Source organism: Cupressus sempervirens, chromosome 8, assembly GCF_028749045.1.
Source record: "Cupressus sempervirens isolate cs-2001-9-10 chromosome 8, ASM2874904v1, whole genome shotgun sequence".
Classification (NCBI taxonomy): domain Eukaryota; kingdom Viridiplantae; phylum Streptophyta; class Pinopsida; order Cupressales; family Cupressaceae; genus Cupressus; species Cupressus sempervirens.
Genome location: NC_143125.1, coordinates 801741756 through 801758447, shown reverse-complemented (window position 1 = coordinate 801758447; position 16692 = coordinate 801741756).

The window sequence follows — 16692 nt, the reverse complement described above, 5'->3', positions numbered from 1 at the left end:
AGGTTTCCAAATTCTTAAAAGAGGGGGAAAATGGAATGTAACAAAAAGGAATGTTTATTCATTCATTCATTCAGAGAGTTTTGCAGATCAAGCAGATCAGAGAGAAGTTGCAAAGCTCAACAAAGAAGGAAGAAGGAAAGAAGTTTGTGCCTGTAGTTGCATGTGTTTTCCCTTGTTTACTCTATAAGTTATGTTGTTGTTTGGATTCGTCCTATTGAAGCAGTGATTGCTCCAGGCACCGTTGTATGCAGCCATAAGAGTTGCAGGTTTAAATTTTATTGAAGTTTGAAGTATTATCAATTTAGAGTTATTTTAGGGTTTTCTGGTTGAAGCCGAATGCTCCCAAATTTTGTAATAGTTTAATGAAAGATTGAATAGAAATCGAGCAAGCATACTTGAATTTATTGATCTTCCCTTGTATGTTGCATTTGAGTAATTTGTTTGAAAGCTTAAAGCTTTGGCTCTCTGGTTTTAATGGTGAATACATTCACATTGAAATTTTCTAATTTATAAACTTTAGTTGGAGCCGAGCTCACTCGGCATCTATTGTTGCCAAGCATTTCTTTTGGAGCTAAGCATACTTAGCATCTATTTCTCCCAACCTTTCAAGTGCTGAGCTCTTCTTTGTGCCAAGTTGACTCGGCACCTGTTGCCTCTCACTCGGCACCATCAAGTGCCGAGCAACCTGCCACTCGACACCATCAAGTGTCAAGTAAAACTGGCACTCAGCACCTTCATGTGCCGAGCACTTTTGCAAGTGCCAAATAATTTTTTTAGGTTGAGTTGTGAGTTTAAATTTTAATTTGTATTTCTCACATGGTATCAAAGCTTTGAGGCCCCACATCCAAAGTGAGTTTAGGCATTTGTTTTCTTGGGATATTTGACATGGCAGGGGATGCAGAAAAGATATGGCAGCAGCCACCATCCTTTAATGGACAGAATTATGATACATTTGCAAGAAAATGAAGGCCATTATGGTTGCAAATAATTTGTGGGAGTTTTTGGTTAATGGATTCAATGATGTGACTAATCCAACTCAGTATGTTGCCCTCACAAATGCACAAAAGACTCATTTGAAGGAGTCAAGGAGGAAGGATGCTAAGGCATTAAGTTTGATTGAAGCAACAATGATAGAGACTGTTTTTCCCAAGATTGCAGCAGTAAATTATGCAAAGGAAGCATGGGATATCCTTGAGACAAACTTCAAGGGGACTGATAAAGTTCGTACAGTAAAGCTATAGAATATAAGGAGGGAGTTTGAGAACCTTCAAATGAAGGAGAATGAATCAATTGTAGACTTCAGTTCAATGACCTTCAATGTGATTAACCAATTGAAGTCAAATGGAGAAGATTATTAAGAGTAGAGGATAGTGGAAAAGATATTGAAGAGTTTACCTCATAAATATGACAATTTGCTCATGACCATAGAAGAGGCAAAAGACCTCACTGTTTTGACAATGGATGAGTTGATGGGTACACTTCAAACCCATGAGCATAGGATCAATAGATCCACATCTTCTTCTACCCAAGAGCAAGCATTCAAGGCTCAGTCAAATCCAAGAGGAAGAAATGGCTCAGGCAGGAACTCCAGAGGCAGAGGCCAAGGTAATGGAGGACAAAGGAATGTTGCAGCAAAAAGCTCAAGAAGAGCAGATAGAGCAAGTAGCTCACAAAATACTTCAAGAGGAGGTAAGAAAAACTACAACTCAAATAAGAGTAATGTAGAATGCTACTACTATCATAAATATGGACATTATGCAAATGAATGCTGGAAGAAGCAGAATGATCAGTTAGGACAAGCAAATGTGGCTGATCTGAATATGGGAAGTGGACCCAATGCTGCTGCCTTCATCATGTGTAATGTTGGTGAAGAAGGAAGCCTTGAGGTTTGATACCTCAATAGTGGATGTAGCAACCACATGAGTGGCAATGAAACCTTGTTTTCATTCATTGACAAGAGTTTCAAATCTGAAATTAAAATGGGTAATAATGGAACCCTACCATTTGTGGGCAAAGGATCTATTATGGTCCGTACCAAGAAAGGTGAGAAAAGGGAAATAAAAAATGTGTATTTCGCCTCTGGTATGAAGCACAATTTGATAAACATTGGTCAGCTCATTCAAAATGGATACAAAGTACTGATGGAGAATGACACATTTGTCATTCATGAAAAAGATGGGAGCAAGAACCTACTTGCAATAGTTCAAATGAAAAAGAACAGAATGTTTCCCTTGAGGATTGAGACATGTTTCTCATCTCAATTTTGTGCTGCACCTCACACACAATCAACTCAAAGGAGTGTGATTGAAGACCCCTCATGGCTATGGCACCTCAAGTATGGTCATCTTGGCTATGCTGGTTTAAATTTATTGTTAAATAAAAGAATGGTAGAAGGTTTTCCACGCATAGGAAATTCATGTGACAAATGTGAGGCTTGTATTTTTGGTAAGCAACATAGGCTTCTATTTAATTCTATAAATTCTAGGAAGGCTAGATTTTCATTAGAATTAGTGCATACTGACCTAGTCGGTCCTATGCAAGTTACTTCCATTGGGGGAGTACTTATTTCATGACATTCATTGATGATTTCAGTCGTAGGACATGGGTGCATTTCTTATAGAATAAATCTGAAGCAGTTGATAAATTTGTATAATTTAAAGCCCAGGCTGAAAGAGAATGTGGACATTATATCAAGGTCCTAAGATTAGATAAAGGAGGGGAGTATACCTCCAATTCTTTTGTAAATTTTTGTAGGAAACATTTCATAAAGAAAGAGCTCACAGCTAGCTATACACCATAGCAGAATGGAGTGGCTGAAATAAAGAATAGGACCATTGTTGAAATGGTAAGGAGCATGATGAAAGAGAAAGCTCTCTCAACTAAATTTTTGGGTCAGGCTGTGGCAACAACAGTTTATCTAATTAATAGGTGTCCTAAAAAGGCAGTCCGTGATAGAATTCCAATGGAAGCTTGGTCATAGATAAGATGGACAGTTGAACACTTAAGGGTGTTTGGATGTGTAGCATATGCACATTGCCTCAAGAGAAAAGGCAAAAATTGGATGACAAAGGTGTGAAATGCATTTTCACAGGGTATAGCCTAGAATCAAAGGCATACAGATTATATGACCCATTGAACAACAAGATGATGCTTTGAAGAGATGTGGAATTTCTTGAAAATCAGTCTTGGTATGGTTCAACTGATGAGTCACCGAGCACATCAAGTAAAGTGCCAATTATGAGTGAAGAGGATGCTGAGGAATAGAAAAAAGAAGTAGCAAATAGAAGAAAAGGCAAGCAGGTTCAGTCATTGCCGAGCTCCTCTAGGCATGATCGAGTGTTAGTGCCGAGTAATAGTGAAGACCGAGCTGGTTGGCAAAGCAATAGCAGTGAAGATTCTCATCCCACACTCTCCTCCCTATTAACAAGAAAGACCAAGAGTCTTAGGGAGATATACCAAGATGAAAGATATGAAGATTATGATGAGAGTGTTAATTTTGCATTATTTTCTCATAGTGATCTAGTACATTTTGAGGAAGCTATTAAGGAGAAGAAATGGTGTAATGCCATGGATGAGGAAATAGATGCCATAGAAAGGAATGAGACATGGGAGCTAATTGAATTGCCTTTTAAGAAGCATGTGATTGGAGTGAAATGGGTCCACAAGACCAAATGCAATGCTGAAGGTAAGATTAATAGGCATAAGGCAAGGCTGGTAGTCAAGGGCTACAAACAGCAGTATGGAAGAGACTATGATGAGACCTATGCCCCAATTGCAAGAATGGAAACCATGTGTGCTATCATAGCAATTGCAGCTTAGAACAAGTGGAAGGTATTTCAAATGGATGTGAAGTCTGCCTTCCTAAATGGTGTATTGAAGGAATAAGTGTATGTGGAGCAACCACCTAGTTATAAAGTTGCAGGTGAAGAGAATAAAGTATATAGATTGAAGAGAGCTCTTTATGGGCTCAAGCAAGCTCCACGGGCATGGTACAGTAGGATTGACTCATATTTGATGAGCAATGGCTTTATCAAGAGCAATGGTGAGCCTACTCTTTACATCAAGGCAGCAAATGGAAATGTTTTGATTGTTGTCTTGTATGTAGATGATTTGATTTTTACTAGAAATGATAAGGCTCTAGTTGATGAGTTCAAAGAGGTCATCAAAAGTGAATTTGAAATGATAGACCTAGGTCTCTTGAAATATTTTCTAGGAATAGAAGTAAAACAAATGCATGATGGCATCTTTATCTCTCAAGAAAAATATGCAGGGTAGATCTTGGAGAGATTTAAAATGCAGAACAACAAGGCAGCCCCCACACCAACAACAATAGGTCTGAAGTTGAGCAAGGAAGACTCTAGCAAGAGAGTGGATCCAACACTATACAAGAGTATGGTTGGAAGTCTAATGTATTTGACCGCAACTCGGCCAGACTTAATGCATGCAGTAAGTCTGATTTCCAGATTTATGGAAACACCAAAAGATTCCCATTGGCAAGCGAGAAAAAGGATCCTAAGGTATGTGAAAGGTACCAAGGGATTTGGAATTTTGTATACTACAAATGATGATTTTAAGTTGGTGGGTTATATGGATAGTGATTGGGCTGGAAGTATAGATGATAGGAAGAGCACTTTCAGATATATTTTTCATATGGGATCGGGTGCAATTTCATGGGCATCCAAGAAGCAACCTATTGTTGCTCAATCTATAGAAGAGGTTGAATACATTGCAGCAAATGTAGCAGCATGTCAAGCAATTTGGCTAAGGAGGATCTTGACAGATTTGAATGAAAGGCAAGAGGATGGAACCACAATTTATTGCGACAACATCTCATCAATTGCATTGTCCAAGAATCCAGTCTTCCATGGAAGAAGCAAGCATATTAAGATCAGATATCACTTCGTTAGAGAGTTGGTGGAGAATATGGATATCAAGATGGATTTTTGCAAGTCAGAGCAGTAGCTAGCAGATATTTTTGCGAAGCCACTAGGCATTAGATCTTTTGTACACCTAAGAGAGTGTCTTGGTGTAGTTGATGTGGATCAGTTGTGATCCTTATTTTTTTTGGCTCGAGACAAAGGGGGAGTGTTGGAAAACTTAATGCAGTGTTGAAGTTTTCCCCTTGAGCCAAATGCTCACCTACCACCCTAATGTCTAGAACAGACAGAAAAGTTAATACAGGCAGGTGAAGTTTTCAAATTCTAAAAAGAGGGGGAAAATGGAATGTAACAAAAAGGAATGTTTATTTATTCATTCATTTAGAGAGTTTTGCAGAGCTGAGCAAAGAAGGAAGAAGGAAAGAAGTTTGTGCCTACAGTTGCACGTGTTTCCCTTGTTCACTCTATAAGTTATGTTGTTGTTTGGATTCGTCCTGTTGAAGCAGTGATTTCTCCAGGCACCATTGTATGCAGCCATAAGAGTTGCCGGTTTAAAGTTTATTGAAGTTTGAAGTATTATCAATTTAAGGTTATTTTAGAGTTTTCTGGTTGAAGCTGAATGCTCCCAAATTTTGTAATAGTTTAATGAAAGATTGAATAGAAATCAAGCAAGCATACTTGAATCTATTGATCTTCCCTTGTATGTTGCATTTGAGTAATTTGTTTGAAAGCTTAAAGCTTTGTCTTTCTGATTTTAATGGTGAATGCATTCATGTTGGAATTTTTTAAGTTATAAACTTTAGTTGGAGTTGAGCTCACTCGGCATCTATTGTTTCCGAACATTTCTTTTGGAGCCGAGCATACTCGGCATCTATTGTTTCCATCCTTTCAAGTGTCGAGCTCCTCTTTGTGCCAAGTTCACTCAGCACCTGTTGCCTATCACTCAGCACCATCAAGTTTCGAGTAACCTGCCACTTGACACCATCAAGTGCCTAGTAAAACTGGCACTTGGAACCTTCATGTGTCGAGCACTTTTGCGAGTGTTGAGTAAAATTTTTAGGTTGAGTTGTGAGTTTAAATTTAAATTTGTATTTCTCACATTGGTGAGGCCTATAAGCTCACCATTCGGTTCAAATAGTCCACAATCACTGCCAGGGAGATCCAAACATCTGCAAAGCTCTTGCTTCCTAAGGAACTTGCAAAGCATTCCGTTTTTGAGGGTGTTGAGGCTGTTACCAAGTTTACCACCAAGTGATTTAGGTACTTTGCGTTGAGGATTTTCCAGGACTTGCTTTGTTCAGAATGTTTAGAGTGTTGTAGATTTAGCACTGAATGATTCATTATGTTTGTGTTAAGGATGTTTACAATGTTATTAGACTTTAGTACTGAATAAATTCAGTGCTTTAGTGTTATAGTATGTTTAGGGTTTTTGTGTAAGGGTGTTTTTTTTGTTATCAGATTTAAAATTGAGTACCAAAATTTTGGCATAAAATATGTTTGATCGCTTGTGTGTTGAAAACATGTAATTTTTTGCATTAAGGATGTTTACAGTTTTCTGTTAAGTATAGCAAATTTTATTTCATAGGGAAAAAATGCATCATATTATTATTATGGTTTAAACTCTCTAGCTTTTGAGTCTAATTGATTGACAAATATTTCATGATTCGTGTTCTTAAGAACCCATTTTTTGTGAGAATGAATGAAACACTTGGCACTCATTACATGTGGATGATATGTGGGCAATGTTCAAAGAGGTGAGACACGGTGACTTGATACTTTTCACCTTTGTGATCATTTGTACTGTTAGATGTCTCATTCATTCTCATGATAGAAGGGATCTTGTCAGTCACCATTCATAAAATATGATTAGATAAGCTTGACTTAAAAACTACATTATCCACTTATTTTTCATTTTTGTATTAGAAATGTTAAAGGGTTTTTGTATGAAGGCTATTTAGAGCTTTTATTTGAGTAAATGAAATTTTATTTAAGAAGGGTTGTGAAGTTTGGATAAAAGTGGATAGTTATATTAATATTTGTTTGGATTGAAATAGTATAGTTTTGGAGTTAGACTGATTGACCCATGCTTCATGACTAGTGGTTCTCAAAAACCCTTCTCTAGTGAGAATGAATGGAACACTTAGCACTCATTGCTACTATACTACTCAAGCATTTCTAGTGAGGAAAACTATCTACTAGTTTGAAACACCAAGCCATGAAAAACATACATAGATAAACACCCTATACATATCTATATATTCTATAGATATTTTGATACAAATAATTGTGAGAAATAAATCACAACTTTAGAAAACTTCACTCAGCACTAACTATTGCCAAGTGCAAATTTGCTCGGCACCTTAAGGAGCCAAGTGGCAGTTTGCTTGGCATGTGAAGGTGCCAGGTGATAGGCAATAGGTGTTGAGTTAGCTGGGCACAAGAAGAAGCTGAGTAAGCTCAACACACAAAGAGCAATGCTCGACAACATTGGATGCCGAGTGAGCTTGGCTCAAACTGAAAAAATAATAACATAGAGAAATTTCAATGTGAATGTTTCCACCATTAAAACCAAAGAGCAAAAGCTTGAAGCTTCTAAACAAACTTCTCAAATGTAATGAATAGAAGAAGAAAAATGGATCCAAGTATGCCTGCTTTCTTTCTATTCAACTTTGATTAAAAACATTACAAAATTTGGGAGTATTCTGCTTCAACCAGAAAACTCTAAACTGGTAAAACTTCAAACCTCAATGAACTTTAAACTTGTAGCTCTAATGGTTGCATACAATGGTGCCTAGAGAAATCACTACTTCAACAGGACAAAACCAACAATAGAAAAATTACAGAGTGAACAAGGGAAACACTTGCCAACTCGATTTGCTGATCTCTTTCCTTTTTCTTTGCTCTTCTCTGCAACTTCTATCTTCTCTGCTCTACTGAACTGACTCTCGGAATGAATGAATGTAGAAAAAATTCCTTTTTTCATATTCCATTTTCCCTCTCAACGTTCAAATTTCAAAATCCCCTACCAAAATAAATGCCTACCATCCATGGATGCCTGCAGGGAACAAACTGATAGGGTAGATGGGAGTGGGGCTCGAGGACAACCAATAGGCTCTCAACGTTCAATTTTCAACACTCCCCCTTTGTCCTGAGACCCACAAACAAAGATCACTGCTGATCCAAATCAACTACACCAAGACACTCTCTTAGGTGCACAAAACTTCCAATGCCTAATGGCTTTGTCAAAATATTTGCTAGTTTTTTTTCAGACTTACAAAATTCCATCTTGATATCCCCATTCTCCACCAACTATCTGATGAAGTGATATCTAATCTCAATATGTTTGCTTCTCCCATGAAAGATTGGATTCTTGGACAATGCAATTGATGAAATGTTGTCACAATAAATTGTGGTTCCATCCTCTTGCCTTTCATTAAAATCTGTCAACATCCTCCTTAACCAAATAGCATGAAATGCTACTACATTTTCTCCTATATATTCAGCCTCTACTATAGATTGAGCAACAATAGGTTGCTTCTTGGATGCCCATGAAATTGCACCCGATCCCATATGGAACATGTATCCGGAAGTGCTCTTCCTATTATGTATACTTCTAGCCCAATCACTATCAGTATAACCTATCAACTTAAATTCATTTTTTGTAGTATACAAAATCCCAAATCCCTTGATACCTTTCACATACCTTAGGATCCTTTTTCCCTCTTGCCAATGGGAATCTTTTGATGTTTCCATAAATCTGAAAATTAGACTTACTGCATGCATCAAGTCTGGCTCAGTTGTAGTCAAATACATTAAACTTTCAACCATACTCTTGTATAGTGTCAGATTCACTCTCTTGCTAGAGTCTTCCTTGCTCCACATTAGACCTATTGCTATTGGTGTGGGGGTTGCCTTACTATTCTGCATTTTGAATCTCTCCAAGATGTGCCCTGCATAATTTTCTTGAGAGATGAAGATGCCATTATGCATTTGTTTTACTTCTATGCCTAGAAAGTACTTCAAGAGACCTAGGTCTATCATTTCAAACTCATTTTTCATGGCCTCTTTGAACTCATCAATTAGAGCTTTGTCATTACCAGTAAAAATTAAATCATCTACATACAAGACAACAACCAACACATTTCCATTTGTTGCCTTGATATAGAGACTAGGCTCACCATTGCTTTTGCTAAAGTCATTGCTCATCAAATATGAGTCAATCTTACTATACCATACCCTTGGAGCTTACTTGAGCCCATAAAAAGCTCTCTTCAATCTATATAATTTGTGTCCTTTACCTACAACTTCATAATGAGGTGGCTGCTCCACATATACTTCTTCCTTCAATATACCATTTGGGAAGGTGGACTTCACATCCATTTGAAATACCTTCCATTTGTGTGGAGGTACAATTGCTATGACATCATGCATTGTTTCCATTCTTGCAATCAGGGCAAATGTCTCATCATAATCTTTGCCATATTGTTGTTTGTAGCCCTTGACTACCAGCCTTGCCTTATGCCTATCAATCTTGCCTTTAGCATTGCATTTGGTCTTGTAGACCCATTTCAATCAAATTATTCACTTCTTGGGAGGAAATTCAGTTAGCTCCCATGTCTCATTTCTTTCTATAGCATCTATCTCCTCATCCATGGCCTTACACTATTTCTTCTCCTTAATAGCTTCTTCAAAATATATTGGATCACTATGAGAAAATAATGCAAAATTAACACTCTCATCATAATTTTCATACCTTTCATATTGGTATATCTCCCTAAGACTCTTGGTCTTTCTTGGCAACAGGGAGGAGAGTGTAGGATTAGAATCTTGACCAATTCTGCTTTGCCAACCAGCTCGATCTTCACCGTTACTTGACACTAATACTCGGTCATGCCGAGAGGAGCTCGACAATTACTGAGGCTACTTGCCTTTTCTTCTATTTGCTCCTTCTTCTTGCTGTTCATCAGCATCTTCTTCAATCATAATTGGCACTTTACTAGAACTGCTCGGTGATTCATCAGTCAGTCCATACCATGACTAATTTTTAAGAAATTCCACATCTCTTGAGAGAATCATCTTGTTGTTCAATGGGTCATACAATTTGTATGCCTTTGACTCTAAGTTGTACCCTGTGAAGATGCACTTTACACCTTTGTCATCCAATTTCTACTTTTTCTCTTTAGGCACATGTTCATATGCAACACATCCAAACACCCTTAGGTGTTAAACTATCCATCTTCTTCATGACCAAGCTTCTATTGGAATTCTATCATGAACTACCTTTAAAAGACACCTATTAATTAGGTAAACTGTTGTTGTCATAGCCTTTCCCCAAAATTCAGTTGGGAGATCTTTCTCTTTCATCATGCTCCTTGCCATTTAAACAATGGTCTTGTTCTTTCTTTCAACCACTCCATTTTGTTGTGGTGTATAGCTGGTTGTGAGCTCTTTCTTTATACTATGTTTCTTTAAAAAAATTACAAAAGAATTGGAGGTATACTCCCCTCCTCTATTTGATCTTAGGACTTTGATATAGAGTCCACATTCTCTTTCAGCTTGGGATTTGAACTCAAGAAACTTATCAAATTCTTTAGATTTAGATTTCAAAAAAAAACCTATGTCTTATGACTGAAATCATCAATAAATGTCATAAAATAAGTACTCCCCCCAATGGAAGTAACTTGCATAGGACCGACTAGGTCAATATGCACTAACTCTAATGGATATCTAGCCCTCCTAGAATTTTTAGAATTAAAGAGAAGCCTATGTTGCTTACCCAAAATATAAGCCTCACACTTGTCACATGAATTTCCTATTCATGGAAAACCTTCTACCATTCTTTAATTTGACAATAAATTTAAACCAGCATAGCCAAGATGACCATACCTAAGGTGCCATAGATGTGAGGGCTCATCAATCACACTCCTTAGAGTTGATTGTGTGGGAGATGTAACACCAACTTGAGATGAGAAACATGTCTCTATCCCCAAGGGAAACATTCTGTTCTTTGTGATTTGAACTGCTGCAAGTAAGTTCTTGCTCCCATCCTTTTCATGAATGACACATGTGTCATTCTCCATCAACACTTTGTATCCATTTTGAATGAGCTAACCAATGTTCATCAAATTGTGCTTCATACCAGGGAAAAAATATACATTTTGTATTTCCCTCTTCTCACCTTTCTTGGTTCAGACCATAATAGATCCTTTGCCCACAATTGGTAGGGTTCCATTATTACCCATTTTAATCTTAGATTTGAAACTCTTGTGAATGAATGAAAATAAGGTTTCATTACTACTCATGTGGTTGCTACATCCACTGTCGAGGTACCAAAACTCAAGGCTTCCTTCTTCTCCAATATTACACATGATGAAGGCAATGGCATTGTTTCCACTTCCCATGTTCACATCAACCACATTTTATTATCTTGACTGATCATTTTGCTTCTAACAGCATGCACTTGCATAATGCCCATATTTATGATAGTAGTAGCATTCTACATTACTCCTATTTGAGTTGTAGTTTTTCTTACCTTCTCTTGAAGTATTTTGTGAGCTACTTGCTCCATCTGCTCTTCTTGAGCTTTCAACTACAGCATTTCTTTGTCCTTCATTACCTTGGCCTCTGCCTTTGGAGTTTCTACCTGAGCCATTTCTTCCTCTCCCCCTTCCTCTTGGATTAGATTGAGCCTGAAATGCTTGCTCTTGGGAAGAAGAAGATGTAGATCTATTGATCCTATGCTTATGGGTTTGAAGAGTACCCATCAACTCATCCATTGTCAAAACAGTGGGGTCTTTTGCCTCTTTTATGGTCATGACCAAATTGTCATATTTATGAGGTAAACTCTTCAATATCTTTTCCACTATCCTTTGCTCTTGATAGTCTTCTCCATTTAACTTCAGTTGGTTAATCACATTGGAGGTCCTTAAACTAAAGTCTGCAACTGATTCATTTTCCTTCACCTGAAGGTTCTCAAACTCCCTCCTTATATTCTATAGCTTTATAGTATAGACTTTATCAGTCCCCTTGAAGTTCATCTCAAGGATATCCCATGCTTCCTTTGCATAATTTGTTGCTACAATCTTGGGAAAAATAGTTTCTATCATTGTTGCCTCAATAAGACTTAATGCCTTTGCATCCTTTCTCCTTGACTCTTTCAAATGAGTCTTTTGATTATTGGTAAGAGCAACATACTGAGTTGGGTCTGTCACATTATTGAACCCATTAACTAGAAATTCCCATAAATTATTTGCAACCATAATGGTTTTCATTTTCTTTTCCCATGTATCATAATTTTGTCCATTAAAGGGTGGTGGTTGCTGCCAAATTTTTTCTGCATCTCCTGCCATGTCAAAAAACCCAGAAAAAACTTTTCCCTAACTCACTATGGATGTGGGGCCTCAAAGCTCTGATACCATGTGAGAAATAAATCAAAACTTTAAAAAACTTTGCTTGGCACTAACTATTGCTGAGTGCCAGTTTGCTTAGCACCTTAAGGAGCTAAGTGCCAGTTTGCTCGACACGTGAAGGTGCTGAGTGACAGGCAGTAGGTGTTGAGTTAGCTTAGCACAAGAAGAATTCAAGTAAGCTTGGCACACAAAGGGCAATGCTCAGCAACAATGGATGCCGAGTGACCTCGGTTCAAACTAGAAAAATTATAACTTAGAGAAATTTCAATGTGAATGTTTCCACCATTAAAACTAGAGAGGCAAAGCTTGAAGCTTCTAAACAAACTTCTCAAATGCAATGAATAGAAGAAAAAAAATGGATTCAAGTATGCCTTCTTGCTTTCTATTCAACTTTGATTAAAGATATTACAAAATCTAGGAGCATTCGGCTTCAACCAGAAAACCTTAAAATAACAAACTGGTAAAACTTCAAACTTCAATGAACTTTAAACTTGCAGCTCTAATGGCTTCATACAATGGTGCCTAGAGTAATCACTTCTTCAATAGAAAGAAACCAACAATAGCAAACTTATAGAGTGAACAAGGGAAATACTTGCCAACTGGATCTGCTGATCTCTTTCCTTTTTCTTTGCTCTACTCTGCAACTTCTGTCTTCTCTGCTTTGCTGAATTGACTCTTTGAATGAATTAATGTAGAAAACATTCATTTTTTCATATTCCATTTTCCCTCTCAAAGTTCAAATTTCAAAATCACCTACCAAAATAAATGCCTGACGTCCATGGATGCCTGCGAGAAACAAACTGACAAGGTAGATAGGCATGGGGCTCGAGGAAAACCAGTAGGCTCTCAACATTCAATTTCCAAAAATAACATTGACTTGTAGAGTTATGGTACAACCATCACTGTGATAGCCAAGTCTCTCCCACAAAATCATAGGCAAACATTCAATTTCAAAACTTTTTGGCTAAAACTAGTGGGTAGCACCATCTTAAGGCTGAATGTACTCTACCTATACTCAATTGAAACATGAAGGATGACTTTTAATAGGATTCCCACTTAATTTAACCTTTTTGTTCTCTCTCATTTTGTATCACTTTTGTAGTCCCACCAATACTAAAGGTACCCACTAACATTTTCCATCTCTTGTATTCAGCTACAAAAAATGCCAATCACTTCTTTCTTCGCTATCTTTTTTGTGTAAATCTTCAAGTCCCTATTGTAATTAATACACACCTCCACTGAGAACAATACAAACCAATTTCCTCTGCTAGTGGTCTAGCGATAGGCTTTCAGATCTACATGTTTTAAGTTGTTAATATCTAGTAAATACATGCCCTTATCTATCAATGCACCTAGATTTGAATGCTAGACTTTCTTCTATTTAACAATGAGAAATTACCTATTCTTCAAACCTTTTTAGTAATTTCCAAACCTCCATCTAAAGCTTCTAACTAATGATCTTCTTCGAAATCAAGGTTGAGGTTATTATTTGTGAGCCCACCTCTATGTGTTGTAATCTAGAGATGTGGCTTCAGCGACATTGTATTCTAGCATTGACTTGTTTTAACACACAACCTTTATGATCCCTAACTACTCCAATTCCTAACTTTCCTGTGTTGAATGGGCTTTTCCCACTTTACAAATTTTTTGATTTCCTTCTTGGGATGTCTCCCAACTAGTACATCTTTGAGAGGAATCTTTAACTATTTCTATTTATTTACTATGAGGTCAGCAAAAAAAGAATACGAAGAAGATAAAGATTTAGTTCTCATGGAAATAGAGGACTCAATTTGCTCACAAACCTTATCTACTTTCATACTTTCTCTTCTAAAAACTCTTTTGTTTGGCTTTCACCATATGTCCCAAACAATAGTGGACCTTACCATCCTAATTTGCAAACAACCAACTTGGAGTAGTCTTGGGAGAAGTCACAATTTAATAGTAAACTTGACTAATATCTTCTATTTTATTACCACACAATACACATAAAAATATATTTATTATACCGAGTTTATGTAGTGGCTCACTCATCAAGATTCTCTTTTGTAAAGCTAGCCAAAGGAAAGATTCTACCTGCATCATGCTAGCTAAAGTTAAATTGCATTTTACCTCTCAAATCACTCGAGGGAACATGGGTCTATACCCTTCCTTCACTAAATATCTCCCATGAGACAATTCTATCAAAAGTAATGTATCAACTTTTGAAATTTAATATTGTAGCACTTTATTGAGTTAGTAATCTATCCTACTAAAAGAGGAGTAAACTTTTTACTAAGTCAATAAGAGATACACAAGGGAGAGCTCAGAAAAGAGCTCTATCCTGATCAACAAGGTCATCAATTTCATGAAAAAATTTGGGGGATGATTTCCCCTATCCATAACATTCCAATCTTGCACATGATTAGAAGCCTATTTAGCTAAGCAATCCCAAACTCAACTCCACTCATGAGGGATTTAAGTAAAATAATCAGATTCCAAAGTTCTACAGAGGAGAGGAGCCTGAATAACAACTAAAGCCAAGGCCAACTAATATCACAAGAGCTTGTGAGGTAACAAATTTTGCTGCCACTTTGGAGTTAGACTCGCACATAATCCTAACACCACCACCTACAATAATACTACTTGACAACGTGTAAAATGACCAGCATGTAGAAAAAGAATTGAATAAAATTGAGGCAAATGTAGATTGTAATGTCACTAGGATCCATATCCTCATCTAATACACACTTAGCCTAAATTGTCTCATGTAGAGAGTAAGAAAACTTCCACTAGAGTTGCATAACTCGTAGTCATATTATTTTGAAGGATTCTCCTATGCCTCTCCAACCAATATACCAAATAATAAATGCATCGAGAAGAGGAAATGCTTTAGTGAGAGCACTCCCCAAGTGATCTAGATATAAGGCTTTTAGAGCTTTAATTTTTCCACTATAACTTAGCCATCATTTCCTAATTTTATGTTACACTAAGTTAAACTCAGCCTAATTTTATAAGATATAATTTGATTCTAATAAAATATAACTTTGATTAAATTGAAATTTGAATGGTCACAAGAGTTCTTTCTAATCTTCACAATTAGATATATTGACTCTTCTCAATATCAATCTTTCGATTTTGATGTTACTACTAAACAAGAACTACTAACTTAGTTATATGAAATTTCTCTAGCAATAATTATAAATCTGATTGGCCATCACCAACACAAAGAAATGTAATACAAACATTATAGGTTAGGAATCAAACCCAAAAGAACACTCACAATTTGACTCATCATGATATAAGAATATACAAGAAGGTCTACCACATGTATAAAAACATAGAATATGAATCATGAGACTTTACATGATAGATCTCCCTTTCAATCCTAATTTAGCCAACCTAATTATTTGAATAAGATATTTAATATACAACTAGACTAAACATAAGACAATCTCATATAGAAACATCACATTGAGCTACAAAGATAAACATCATATCTTAATGATGTCTACACTATACCATAAGGATCATATAAGATAATGATCCAACTAGATCAATAATTACCTAAAATAGAAAAAAAAAATTCAACCAATTGGAATAGAAAACAAACAAACATGAAGAAAATCATTTTAGGTGATGTAGGATCACATCACCACTATGAAACATTAAGGGTTCAGACTAATATTAAGCAGAATATAAGCTAAAGTGTTTACGTTTATATTAGGAATATTAATAATATAATTTTTATAAGTATCAATATTAGGTGCACATCATACCATGTGCACTAGAACTCTAGGTATTTTAATACCAATGATAACATTTGACCTTTTCCCCTATGAATTGGAAGGAGGATGAGATATCATCTGTAATATCATTCCCAGTTTTAATATGGCTTACATGAAACATTCCTCATTTGAGATCAATAATGCTTTCAAATTATCAACATTTCTAGCTCTAGTACCAACATGCCAGTTTTGAAGCAACTTATCAAAGTCCCTTAGGTTCTCCTTAAGATAATGAGTCTTCTAGAGTATTATTATAAGATTAGATTCATGATCTTTTATGGAAGGGGATTCAGGTGGAGAAATTTCTTGTTTAAGGTATTAATTCCTTTTTATTATGTAGTTTCGATGACAAATGTTGATCATCTCTTAATTCAATTTTTCATTATCCTTTTTTAATGTATCTATGTTAATTGAATTCAAAGATGTGCTACAAAATTCAACAACTCTAGCCAACACTTGTCAACCACTCAATCTTACCCTTTCATTTAAAATTAGCCTCTTAATTTTTTTGACTCCCATAATCTTATTGACTCTCATATCTTCTTATGCCAACCACTCATCTTTTAATACTATAAAATCTTATGATAAAATGTATGTTATAAGCCCTTGTGCATGGTAAAATATATGTTATGTTATGCTAGA